Source organism: Limulus polyphemus, unplaced genomic scaffold (assembly GCF_000517525.1).
Source record: "Limulus polyphemus unplaced genomic scaffold, Limulus_polyphemus-2.1.2 Scaffold3919, whole genome shotgun sequence".
Classification (NCBI taxonomy): Eukaryota; Metazoa; Arthropoda; class Merostomata; order Xiphosura; family Limulidae; genus Limulus; species Limulus polyphemus.
In genome coordinates this window covers 39,576-54,456 of record NW_013669529.1, presented here as the reverse complement: position 1 = coordinate 54,456, position 14,881 = coordinate 39,576, and the positions used below count along the sequence as shown (strand labels likewise).

The 14,881-nt window shown below is 36.9% G+C and overlaps 1 protein-coding gene across 1 annotated transcript in view; it reads right to left on the bottom strand.

Annotated features, from left to right (window-relative positions):
• The window catches only part of LOC111088512, a gene marked incomplete at its 3' end in the record, with an annotated part of 62,238 nt that overhangs the window by 43,876 nt on the left and 3,481 nt on the right, over positions 1-14,881 (bottom strand). The window contains exon 2 of the mRNA XM_022398884.1: positions 6,182-6,937. The remainder of the gene's footprint in view (positions 1-6,181; positions 6,938-14,881) is intronic.

The following is a 14,881-nucleotide window of genomic DNA, read 5'->3' as shown; positions in this document are numbered from 1 at the left end:
ATATAGCGTTGCAGGTTCCATTTTATACAGCGTTGCAGGTTCCATCTTATACAGAGTTGTAGGTTCCATTTTATATAGCGTTGCAGGTTCCATTTTTATACAGCATTGCAGGTTCCATTTTATATAGCGTTGCAGGTTCCATTTTATACAGCGTTGCAGGTTCCATCTTATACAGCGTTGTAGGTTCCATTTTATACAGCGTTGCAGGTTCCATCTTATATAGCGTTGTAGGTTCCATTTTATATAGCGTTGCAGGTTCCATCTTATACAGCGTTACAGGTTCCATTTTTATACAGCGTTGAAAATATGTCTAAACAGATGGCTTTGCTTCCTCTGTTCCCTACAAATACACTCGCACACCCCTTCAAGTTGGACTATAATACTCGCACACCCCTTCAAGTTGGACTATAACACTCGGACACCCCTTCACGTTAAACTAGAACACTCGCACACTATCAGGCTGGACTAGAACGCTCGCACACCCCTTCATGTTGGACTATAATACTTGTTCACCCCTTCAAGTTTGGACTATAATACTCGCACACCCCTTCAAGTTGGACTATAATACTCGCACACCCCTTTACGTTGGACTAGAACACTCGCACACCCCTTCAAGTTTGGACTATAATACTCGCACACCCCTCACGTTGGATTAGAACACTCGCACACTATCAGGCTGGACTAGAAAGCTCGTACACCCCTTCAAGTTGGACTATAATACTCGCACACCCCTTCAAGTTGGACTATAATACTCGTACACCCCTTCACGTTGGACTAGAACATTCGCACACTATCAGGCTGGACTAGAAAGCTCGTACACCCCTTCAAGTTGGACTATAATACTCGTACACCCCTTCAAGTTGGACTAGAATACTCGCACACTATGTAAGAAAATAAAGAGATTAAACATTCGAATGTCTTTTGTTAACACGTGTTCTTGAATCAATAATTTAAAAAACGAGCAAAGTTTTAGATTATCTCTCTCTCTCTCTCTGTTTATTCATTACGTCTTTCTTTATTTGGAGTGTAAGAGCAAAGTGCGTCTTAATTATCCAATGGTGCCCAGTTAGCCAATATTCCTAATCGGAGCTTGAGTAATTATAGGTTAGCAGATCATTGACTGGGAAACAAATAATTGACTTGGCCCGGCCTGAGACTGCTGTGTGTAGTGTAAAAACACACCTGGTTAGTACGCTATCTTAACTTGTCAAACTGGTTTGATATCAGCTATCACGTCATGTAAAACTTCAGTCTTTAAACTGGTGACTAGGCTGGCCGCTGTGAAGCGGAATTTATCCACATATAATCATAAAAAAACACGTCTTCAATCCTTCTCCCAAGGAGAGTAAACTGCAAAGTACATTAACTCTAGAATCGTGTATAGGCCCATATGACCCCATCGGCTTCATAAGCACATTTTTCTGAAACATTTATGCGCCAAATTGATCCCGAGTCCAAGACTTTGTTGGTTACTAGGTCCCTAATAACGTTCGAGTCCATCAAAAAATGTAAAACCAAAAACGCCACCTATAACACAATTAATTCCACTTATTACCGCTAGGGCACCTACGTGTTTTCACATAAAAAACTAGCGATATTGTTTTCCCCTACGTCATTCCTAAGGTTATATGCCACATTTGGTGGCAATCAGTCCAGTAGTTTCCTTGTAATAAGCGAGTACACACTTACACCGAGAAAGTCAGGTCTGAATGCCGATCCCCTACGTCATTCCTAAGGTTATATGCCACATTTGGTGGCAATCAGTCCAGTAGTTTCCTTGTAATAAGCGAGTACACACATACACCGAGAAAGTCAGGTCTGAATGCCGATCCCCTACGTCATTCCTAAGGTTATATGCCACATTTGGTGGCAATCAGTCCAGTAGTTTCCTTGTAATAAGCGAGTACACACATACACACTTAGTTTTGTCAACTATTGGTTTAGAGCAGTGGTTCTTAACCTTTATGCTCCATGCCCCACCTCGACACCTCAAAAAATTTGATGCCCCCCTTAGTATAAAAACAAATTTGGTGTTGAAAACGTATAATAATATAATGTCCAATTTAGAAATTTACCAAAATTTCACACCCAAATGAAAATTTGTTCTTATTGTAGCATTTTCAAATTTCCCCCCTGTGGGGCGTGCGCCCCACATTCAGAAATCACTGGTTTAGAGGATGTTAAGCTTCCAGAAGAACTGATTTTTGCGTATCTTGACGGTGACGATATTTTTTAAGAATCACCTTTAATCTTTCGTAAAAATACTTTTCAAATAATTAAGTTTTTTATTTCAACCCGTTAACCTGTTCTCGAAATAGAGCCACAAACCACTTAAAACATTATATTACCACATCGTCATCGATAACATTACCAAAAAGATCATTTTAAAACTTTAGGATCGTACTGATACCATCAATATCACGGATTACCGGGATTGTAATCAGACATTGAATCATTTTAAAACTTTAGGATCGTACTGATACCATCAATATCACGGATTACCGGGATTGTAATCAGACACTGAATCATTTTAAAACTTTAGGATCGTACTGGTACCATCAATATCACGGATTACTGGGATTGTAATCAGACACTGAGTAATTTTAAAACTTTAGGGTCGTACTGGTACCATCAATATCACAGATTACTAGGATTGTAATCAGACACTGAATCATTTTAAAACTTTAGGATCGTACTGGTACCATCAATATCACGGATTACTGGGATTGTAATCAGACACTGAGTAATTTTAAAACTTTAGGATCGTACTGATACCATCAATATCACAGATTACCGGGATTGTAATCAGACACTGAATCATTTTAAAACTTTAGGATTGTACTGATACCATAAATATCACAGATTTCTGGGATTGTAATAAGACACTGAATCATTTAAAACTTTAGAATCGTACTGGTACCATAAATATCACGGATTACTGGGATTGTAATCAGACACTGAATAAGTTTAAAACTTTAGGATCGTACTGATACCATAAATATCACGGATTACTGGGATTGTAATCAGACACTGAATAAGTTTAAAACTTTAGGATCGTACTGATACCATAAATATCACAGATTACTGGGATTGTAATCAGACATTGAATCATTTTAAAACTTTAGGATCGTACTGGTACCATAAATATCACGGATTACTGGGATTGTAATCAGACACTGAATCATTTTAAAATTTCAATTATCACGCTGATATAATCATAATCATTATCACCACCCCAAGTCAAGGTTATCCTTCGCAAACTAACTCATTTTCAAATCATTTGTATCATCAGGAAACGGATCCTTTACAAAATTATCATCATCATGAACTTCTGAGATCATCATAATGTACCACACATCATCATTTAACATCTACACTACAAATTACTGAGATTTCTACATGACTACTGCACACCATTCTCGCTATTGGGGAATAAATTACTGACATGTAAATATTACAATGACATCATTACACGGTAATACCAAGAAACTACTGACACGTAAATATTACAGTTACATCATTAAACAGTAACACCAAGAAACTACTGACATGTAAATATTACAGTTACGTCATTAAACAGTAATACCAAGAAACTACTGACGTGTAAATATTACAGTTACATCATTAAACAGTAATACCAAGAAAGTACTGACATGTAAGTATTACAGTTACGTCATTAAACAGTAATACCAAGAAACTACTGACGTGTAAATATTACAGGTACGTCATTACACAGTAATACCAAGAAACTACTGACATGTAAATATTACAACGACATCATTATACGGTAATACCAAGAAACTACTGACATGTAAATATTACAGTTACATCATTAAACAGTAATACCAAGAAACTACTGACATGTAAATATTACAGTTACGTCATTAAAAAGTAATACCAAGAAACTACTGACGTGTAAATATTACAGTTACGTCATTACACAGTAATACCAAGAAAGTACTGACACGTAAATATTACAGTTACATCATTACACAGTAATACCAAGAAACTACTGACATCTCAATATTACAATGACATCATTGTACTGGATTACCTCAAAAAACTACTGGTATAACAGCATTACAATGACATCATTATAGAGGAATACCTCAAGAAACTAGTGACATAACAGTATTATAATGACATCATTGTATTGGATTACCTCAAAAAACTACTGGTATAACAGCATTACAATGACATCATTATAGTGGAATACCTCAAGAAACTAGTGACATAACAGTATTATAATGACATCATTGTACTGGATAAGCTTGAAAAAACCTATCGAATAGGTACAAAAAAGTCTCCATATTTTATACAGTGATATCATTATACAGGATTACCTCAAGAAACTAGTGACATAACAGTATTATAATGACATCATTGTACTGGATAAGCTTGAAAAAACCTATCGAATAGGTACAAAAAAGTCTCCATATTTTATACAGTGATATCATTATACAGGATTACCTCAAGAAACTAGTGACATAACAGTATTATAATGACATCATTGTACTGGATAAGCTTGAAAAAACCTATCGAATAGGTACAAAAAAGTCTACATATTTTATCTCTTAACGTTAAGAGTCTAATGATTTTAAACTTAGCAGGTTTGTAAAATATAGTTCAACATCCTGAACTTACGAAATGAATATCATATCCCTGACTAAAGGTGGGGTGGGGGAGAATAATTAATCATATCAATATTTTTATCTAATCTTGAACTAACGAAGAGTAAGGAATAGAACACCCTTTCCTCCGTGACTAAAGGTGGGGGTGGGGGGAGAATAATTAATCATATCAATATTTTTATCTAATCTTGAACTAACGAAGAGTAAGGAATAGAACACCCTTTCCTCCGTGACTAAAGGTGGGGGTGGGGGGAGAATAATTAATCATATCAATATTTTTATCTAATCTTGAACTAACGAAGAGTAAGGAATAGAACACCCTTTCCTCTCCTCGATTTTTTTGTAAATTTTATTTAACTTAGATATCACAAACAAATATACGTACTAGCCTTCTTCTTATACAGGGCCGTATTTAATTATTATACAGTTTACACTGAAACGATGTACTCAATACTCGTGTATAATTTTGTATCAGAATAATATCCTACAATAATAACATATATTTTCTTTCTCTCCATGTGTACATTTTCTAGAATAAAGTATAATAATGAGTCGTTTCTCAATAGTGTCAAGGCCTTTTTAACTATGACCAACTTAACCAGTTCTTGCAAGATTTTCCCAGGTCTATGTTATATCAAATCTTGGGGCAGGCAACAGTACAGAATTCGTGGTCTAAAGTAGAAGTATGAAATGATTCAAGTCTACAAGAGTCCACAACATGATGTTTTCAATATCTTAATAAAAACGATCATAAGTTGCATTTATAATAATACTTCAGAACGATCATAAGTTATATTTATAATAATACTTCAGAACGGTCATAAGTTATATTTATAATAACACTTCAGAACGATCATAAGTTATATTCATAATAACACTTCAGAACAATCGTAGGAAATATTGATAAGAACAGAAGACGGAGAATGAGTTTACATTTGGTTGACAACTGACACGACAGTTATTTGTTACTGAATACAGTATTATAAAATGTAAAAAACGCCCATTATGGCAAAGAAATCAATATGAGTTTAAAACTTTCTCTTAACCTCAAATTACAGACGTGTTCTATCCTGATCACTGCCGGTGGAGTCCACGTATTACGTTCTAACACTGACTATTCATGTTTTTTTTTCTTCCTGTTACAATATTCAACGTAAGGAACTAAAGAAAAAAATGGTTAAGTCATTCATTTTCTACGTAAAATACATAGGGGGCCCCAGCAGCAATCAGAGATTAATTGAAAAATTGATGGTATTTTGTTCAGATTTTTTATGTGATTCGTGTATTGTTACGAGTCTTGTACTCAACAAAATCGCGGACCCACAGACAATTTAAGGCATTAGTAATTCAACAAAAAAGTGTTTAAAACTCCATTTTAGGTTAATAATTCTAGGGTTAACTGAGCACCGGCCGTGTCGTGGGTTTATTAATTTTCGTGTTATAAAATAAACTACAATTTTAATTTTGAATTTTGGATGAACAATTTCAATTTTTTTCTTTTTAAAAAAAAATCATTTGGTGCAGTAAAAATTAATTGAACGGATACTTACAAAAGGCAACTTGTGGATAGTCTTGACCCTGATTGTTCTTTAACGTCCTTGACCGACCTCTCACTTGACCTGCTGCTTGACACAGTAGGAGCTGAAGTCTGTTGGTTATCCTGGATTTCAGAGTATCTTTGGACAGGTGACAGCGAAAAAGTTCGAATGTGCTTTCCACCAACTTCGCCCAGCCAATCTGTATTGACATAATCTGGCTCACTTTGGGCACTGGTCTCGTACCCAGAATCCTTGGTCAGCTTACGCGCTGACCTCTGTTGGCGCGTGGGGTGAAGCTGAAGAAGCACTATTTCAGAACTGTTGCCGAAAAGATGTTGAGATGTGAGGGACGTCTCACTGGAGTTCAGACTAGGCTGGTTTATCTCTTCAACGGACAGTGTTTGATTTCGAACCTTAGGACTCTTATTGCATTCAGAGAAAGATTGGGAATGCTTATGGCAGTGGATAGAAAGTTCTAAGTCTTGGCTGAAACGCGATTTCGACTGGAAGCATTCTTTACGGTTGGAAAAGAGCCTGAGGTCTCTCTGGGATCCCCATTCTCGCTGCCTCTCTTTCTGTGTATCCTTATTTTCAACGTGGTGTTGCGAGTTAGACCTAATCAATCGTGAGGACTTTACGTCAGAAGTTTTACTTTTACTGTTAGGGGGTTTCCCCCTTAAAGACAGTCTATGCCAAAGGTAATGATGATCTTTTCCACGATGGCTCCCAGGAACGTTAGAGCTGTTTACTTGCTCCTCGGTGCTATTACTTCTAAAGAGAAAATACGAAATATTTATGACATTGCATTGAAATTTTCACCCATATTCAAACAAAAGCAAAGATTGAACATTAGTTAAAAGCAAAGACGCATGCACAAACATAAGAAAAGGTGTATTTTATAACATACATATTTTTATGTAAACTATGCAGGCCTCAGGAACAATACCTGTATTTGAAGTTGATCAGGTTTACTAGAGTAAACTCGGGTAACTTCGGGTAAACACTAGGGGTATTAACGGCTTTATCTCTCGTAAAACTTTAACAATTAGAGTGGCCATTTGAGCATACTGTAGTGTTATGGGAGGGGTGCAAGATATGATGGAAATCAGCGAAACGTGAAAATAAACAGTTCACATAACCTTCTATTTTTCACTTTGTTATACTTACCTCAACTTTTCGACTCCAAATCCGGCTACCATATTCATTTTAGAATCTTTATCTTGTTATAGTGAGTCATTATTATGGGCCATAATAACTCAATTTATATATTCGTATCTAAGTAGCATTTAAAAGACATATTATTATCATCGATCATACTGTTTAAACTGTAGTAAACAGAACTTGTTTTCTGCACAGTCAGAACAATATTGCACCTTCATACAGCCCTGATAGCGTTAACAATATTGCACCTTCTTACAGCCCTGATAGCGTTAACAATATTGCACCCTCTTACAGCCCTGATAGCGTTAACAATATTGCACCTTTTTACAGCCCTGATAGCGTTAACAATATTGCACCTTCTTACAGCCCTGATAGTGTTAACAATATTGCACCTTCATACAGCACTGATAGCGTTAACAATATTGCACCTTCTTACAGCCTTGATAGCGTTAACAATATTGCACCTTCTTACAGCCCTGATAGCGTTAACAATATTGCACCCTCTTACAGCCCTGATAGCGTTAACAACATTGCACCTTCTTACAGCCCTGATAGCGTTAACAATATTGCACCTTCTTACAGCCCTGATAGCGTTAACAATATTGCACCTTCTTACAGCCCTGATAGCGTTTAAAGGTTACCACAGGTCGATACATAAATTATTAATTTCCATCTTTCATATTTCTGCGTGCTGTGGAACTTGATATGTAAGAAGGAAAAAAATGTCCTATTTAACGAAGGTTGATCGAAAAATAAAACACGTGACATTACGAGTAAAGAAAAAGATTGAAGCCAAGGATCGGGAGTTAACCATGGCTGACATAAAAATCTATTTGTCAACCGCTAAAGCACGTGGCCATTGCAATGCTGCACAAGGCTGGGCAATATGGCCTTTTCCAGACAACAAGGACGTAACATTTAAAAGTGTTAAGAACGAATCTAATCACGAGTACCAACAACAGCTCCAGGCAACAATGTTCTCTTGAGTAGACACGCCCATCTCGGCGTGTCGATGTGTATCACAAAACAAAGAGTGTGTGTGTGTGTGTTTTTAATGTCCAATTGTTCACTTAAGTGCCCTTAAGCCCTTAATCGTGTTCTGGACATAATTTATGCATGATAAACGGCATAACATGATATTAAAGTAGCTAATTGGAATATTCATTAGACAGTGGCTGTTCAACATGTCTCTGTCATTGGAATATTCATTATACAGTGGCTGTTCAACATGTCTCTATCACTGGAATATTCATTACACAGTGGCTGTTCAACATGTCTCTATCATTGGAATATTCATTACACAGTGGCTGTTCAACATGTCTCTATAACTGGAATATTCATTAGACAGTGGCTGTTCAACACGTCTCTATCACTGGAATATTCATTAGACAGTGGCTGTTCAACGTGTCTCTATCATTGGAATATTCATGAGGCAGTGGCTGTTCAACGTGTCTCTATCACTGGAATATTCATTATACAGTGGCTGTTCAACATGTCTCTATCATTGGAATATTCATTATACAGTGGCTGTTCAATATGTCTCTAACATTGGAATATTCATTAGGCAGTGGCTGTTCAACATGTCTCTAACATTGGAATATTCATTAGACAGTGGCTGTTCATACATTTTCTAAATTAATGATTAAAGTTTAATAAAACACATCTAATACCTAATTAACTTGTACCTCGAAATGGATGTAAACACTGGATACAACAACACAGCTAACAACACCATTGTTATATTCATAATGAACTGACATGATGTATTAACGCACAGTACCATCAAAGGAGGTTTTATTTGACTTGGCTCATTTTATTTTCTAGTTTATTGTTCAAGCAATAAAACTAGGACCCATCAAGAACGAACCCAAATTACCCAACCCAGTTCAGTATACGAAAATGTCACGGCGTTACACTGGCGTAGGTAGGGAATGTGCACCAGAAGGGTGTCGGCAATAAAGTTAGGCTTAAGACGGTCGTGACAAGGCTCTTCTCCCGATGCTCGTGAATATGAAACGTAAAAAGAAATACGTAAAGCAGTAAGAACAGGATACTAAACACATGCAGCTGTTCATGGTCACGAACTAGTGAAAATTGCGTCAACTTCTTTTGCCCCCTAACGTCAAACTTTTCACTCTTCTTTATTAATAAGCACAAGGGGGCAATATTAGCATATTTAGCCGTCTGTCTAGTCATGCGGTAGTCATACAAGCATATCAAATAATCGAGTTTTCGACCAAATAAAAATTACGAAGATTTCCAACTTATATAATTTTCAGATGGGAACAATGTACTTCCTTTGACAGGTTGTTTAGGTAGAGTATTCGTAATGAATCTAAGTTTCAAATGGACAGCAACTGCCAGTTGTAGAAACCTACAAATGTAGAGGACGACGTTTCGAAAGTCTTCCATCTTCAGGGACTTCACAGTTCATGGATAGTGTAGTGTTGTAAGTTTTTTGTTTTGACGTTTGTATTACATTGGTTAAAGATAGTTTTTCCCTGGATAAACTTGTAACACGAAGAAAACAATAGTACACTATCCCCGAATTGTGAAGTCTCTGGACAAACCTGTAACACGAATAAAACAATGGTACACTATCCCTGAACTGTGAAGTCTCTGGACAAACCTATAACACGAAGAAAACAATGGTACACTATCCCTGAACTGTGAAGTCTCTGGACAAACCTATAACACGAAGAAAACAATGGTACACTAAACGTGAACTTCCAATTTTAAAAATAATGTATCTTATCTCCTTATATTTAACACCATTAATATTCTTAAATATAAACATTACAATAATTAATCAAACGTATCAAAGTAGAATCGTTATTTTATTTATCAAAAATGAAAAATCTACTGTTTTTTATTCTTTTAATATTGTACTTGTGGTACGAAGATGGGATGATTTTTAGTCCTTTGTCACCACTTGCAGTCTTTGGGGGGAGATCTTTTCAGTTGGATGGGTGAGGGAAACCATTAATGGTTCCATTCCTGGTAATACTCTGGAAGTGGCCTTGACAGGAGCCTCGGGCTCTTTAGCACGTTGACTTATTTCTGGCGAAGTCTTCTCTGAAGCTAACCATTTATTTGATCGTTCTCCCGCCAACGTAGTTCCAAAGGTAATCACAACGAACAAAAACATTTGGCTTGGATCACCTGTCTTTCTGGATTATATTCTTTTGCACTTTAGATTGAACGTCTTCATTATCTTGTGTCACTAGAAGTGCAACCACTGGTGGTGTCGTTGTAGTGAAATGCCCAACGTCTTCATTATCTTGTGTTCCATCACTGTTGTTTCTGGAAGTGCAACCACTGGTGGTGTCGTTGTAGTGAAATGCCCAACGTCTTCATTATCTTGTGTTCCATCACTGTTGTTTCTGGAAGTGCAACCACTGGTGGTGTCGTTGTAGTGAAATGCCCAACGTCTTCATTATCTTGTGTTCCATCAATGTTGTCACTGGAAGTGCAACCACTGGTGGTGTCGTTGTAGTGAAATGCCCAACTTCTTCATTATCTTGTGTTCCATCACTGTTGTCACTCGAAGTGCAACCACTGGTGGTGTCGTTGTAGTGAATTGTCCAGAGCTCTTCTGATCATAAACTGTGAAACTTTTTGAAGGAAATGATGGTGGCTTCCAACTTTCCTCTAGCTGAAACTTTATGACCACTTGCTAATCGTACTCCATCTTTTTATCTCTGGAAGAATTTTATTACCCATGATTGCCAGATCGGGTCGCTTAATAGCATCTGTAGAATTAGTCTCAATCAGCATACCACAAAGCTTATCATTAGTAAATCCGTTAACTTGTGGACTGGTTTCTTTAAATAATTTACTACTCATCACAAATTGGACAGATGGTGTACTCCGATTCTCAGAATTCCATCGTATTGATGCGTGATTGTTATCCTTTTGGAGCAGTTTCTATTATCTAAAGGTTGCAGTTACAACTGAATCATGTCTTGATCTTGAGGTTTACTTCTTACTTTATGAATAAAACAGTTGATGAATTAAATGATTTTGTTTGCAATCCCTAGCAATACGTTCTTCGAAAGTTGCAACAGAAACACCTGTTCTTCGGTTTACTCCTTCAATTCTGAGTAACCAATCGAGTAATAAATCCTTTGGGTTCTTCTATACTTCCATCAGAGAAAGGTGTTGTTTTCACACTATTTGATCTGACGATCTCATACTTCCTGGATGATAGTTTATCTTCAGTTGATTCAAGTTCTATTACCAACTTATTTTAAAGATATACATCCACCTACTTGGTTTTATAGTAACTTACTTACCTATTAAATTGAACTTTACTGATTCCATATTCACGAAAAAAAAAAAAGACTTAATCTTGTTTGTTTTCCCGATATTTTTGTTGACAGCTAATAAACACTACCATATGTTGGGCTACTTTTGTTGAATAGTGGGATTTGACCGATGCTCTTATACAGAGTGGAACACAATTTGGCTACTTCGGACCGTAGACCATGCTAATCATTAGGTCACGCTTAGCCCATCTGAATTTTGTTACTCCACAAAAGCAGCTATTTATTGGCCATGACCATTTTTTTAAAACTTAAACACTTTTTTCGGTCAAAAATAAACTACATAAAATTCACAATTTATTTTGTCAGTTATCGGAAGTGAGTTATCAGGAATAATAAAAAAGATCCCACCCAATACAAAAAGTTTTATTATAATCACAGATTTGTGTGTACATAATACTTCAAAGGTTTTGAATTTGAAAATATATACAGAAGAAAAAACAACTAAATCAAAGAAACATCCGCCCCCATCCCCCCAATGGCACAGCAGTATGTCTGCGGACTTACAACGCTAGAAACCGGGTTTCGATATTCATGGTGGGCAGAGCACAGATAGCCCATTGTGTAGCTTTGTGCTTAACTTCAAACACATAAACAAAGTTCTTTCAGTTTTTATACAACTTCCATTTTAAATTGGAAGTGTAACTAAAAGGAATGTGTGTGTGTGTTTTCTTATAGCAAAGCCACATCGGGCTATCTGCTGTATCCATCGAGGGGAATCGAACCCCTTATTTTAGCATTGTAAATCCGGAGACTTACTGCTGTCCCACCGAGGGAGAACTAAAAAGAAAAAAATATTAATCCTTGTAACTTATCCAAGGTTCTTCATCCCTAATAAATTATTATCTTTCACCTCTCTTGACAACAAATTATCCAGTTCACGTGTTCTTCATCCCTAATGAATTATTATCTTTCACCTCTCTTGAAAACAAATTATCCAGTTCATGGGTTCTACATCCCTAATGAATTATTATCTTTCACCTCTCTTGACAACAAATTATCCAGTTCACGTGTTCTTCATCCCTAATAAATTATCTTTCACCTCTCTTGACAACAAATTATCCAGTTCATGTGTTCTTCATCCCTAATAAATTATTATCTTTTACCTCTCTTGAAAACAAATTATCCAGTTCATGTGTTCTTCATCCCTAATAAATTATTATTTTTCACCTCTCTTGACAACAAATTATCCAATTAGTTGTCTCCCGGTGGTTCAGCGGTAGGCTTTAGGGCTTATAACGCTAGAATTCGGAGTTCGATTCCCATGGTTTGTTTTTGTTAAGCACAAAGCTACACAGTAGGATATTCGTTCTACGCCCACAGCGAGTATCGAAGCTCGGTTTTTAGCGTTATGAGACCTGCCGCTGAGCTACTGGGGAGAACACAGCGTAGGTAACCCCATAATGCAGCTTTGCAGTAAAACAGACAAAGGAATGCGGGTTAATAGTGACCAAATTTTACCCCTCCACCCAACACTCAAGGATGGGTGAATATACTGAAAAAAAAAAAATTCTGTGAGGTTACCATCAAAAACATACCAAATTTGGGTATATTTGGGCCAGTATTTTCTGAACGTATAATGTTAGAGACAATTACAATCGAGACAGATTGAGAGGAACCAAAGCAATAAGCATGTTTCTTTAATCACATTCCAGTTATTGAAAGGTACGATCAGTACCATCCCTTCTCTTCACCCATGCACGCTCTCTGACGTACTATGAGCTGACTGCCATCTGCCGTCCATTAATAGCTGCCTAACTGTTATACGTGGTGAGCACGAGCTAGTCTGGCACGTGTGGAATGCATCTGGTGTGTAGAGTAGGAAGGATTCTTTCAACAACGCATGTTTTAAAGTTAAACCTACGTTTAGCATGAAACCTGGCATGTTCATGCAGTATCATATTTCCGCGCAAGAGGGCGGTAAATGTCAATAACACTTAATGGCCTAATTATGAAAAAATTACACTTAGTATTAACGTACAATTCACGAATTATTACCTTTAGCTAGAAATCACGCAAACACAGGCACACAAAGATTGTAAGGTTATAACCTTTGTCCGAAAGTTCAAAACGCATGTGTGAAATTACAATCTATGCCCGAACACGTGGAACGTGTGAATTTGGGGCATCTAGATCAACATAAGTCTCCTACAGCTTGTTTTCACAGCCTTACAACCACATCAGTAAACGGAAATGATGCATATTAAACATTATCGACTTCAGTATATATATATATATTGTTACGTCTCTGTTCTCGTTTGTTAATTTTCCGTAGAAATTCTTTCCGAGAAACTTCAGCCGATATAAGTCCTTTCTTAAATAAAACTAGTTTATTCTTTCTCAATTCAACTTTGCAATACACTTAATTTCCACAGTCACTTTAACTTAAACACACGCTTTAATTCACAACGATTCACGAACTTTACTTACGGTCGCTACCTCTCACTTGACTCGATTAACTGTGTTTATATCTTCAATCTCTCTATTTGCTATTCCAATTCCAATTAATTGTCTCGCTTTATTTGCCGCGCTTATATACAAGAATAGAGGGCGTCTAGAATGCACTAGCCTTCTAGATACTCATCACGTGTTACCAGGGTCACGTGACTTCCGCTGTCGTAACACTATATATTTATAACCTAAGCGGATATACAGAATTCAGATGTGTCTTATGATGATTCAATTCCAAAATACTTTTTGATCGGAAACAACGACAAAAAAAGGCATTTTTAAAACATTTAAACACATCTGTGGTGAAAAGCTATAACGCTTCTTCCCAGGGCCGGTATTTTGATCTTTAATAGACCAGGGAGGTTCAGGTACTAAAGAGCTCCTCCTCCTTGTTCGTGCCGTGGTTTAAGGTCGGGTGAATGTCTGTGTTGATACAACATGAGGGTCGACGTAAACCGCACTTATTCCGATCCATTTCAGGCCACTGTCCATGAAGGTACCATCATTAATATTCCTGTGTTGCACATAACTAATGTTCGCTATTGTAACTGTCTTACACTAGTATGAACAGTTCCAGATATGGCTATATCACATTTCACTTTTTAAAACCATAATAGACACATTTCACATAAATACCCTGTCGACGCTAAAAACGTGTTTGTTTGAATTTCGCGTAAAGCTACACGAAGGCTATCTGCGCTAGCCGTCCCTAATTATTTTAGCAGTGAAAGACTAGAGGGAAGGCAGCTAGTCATCACCACCCACCGCCAACTCT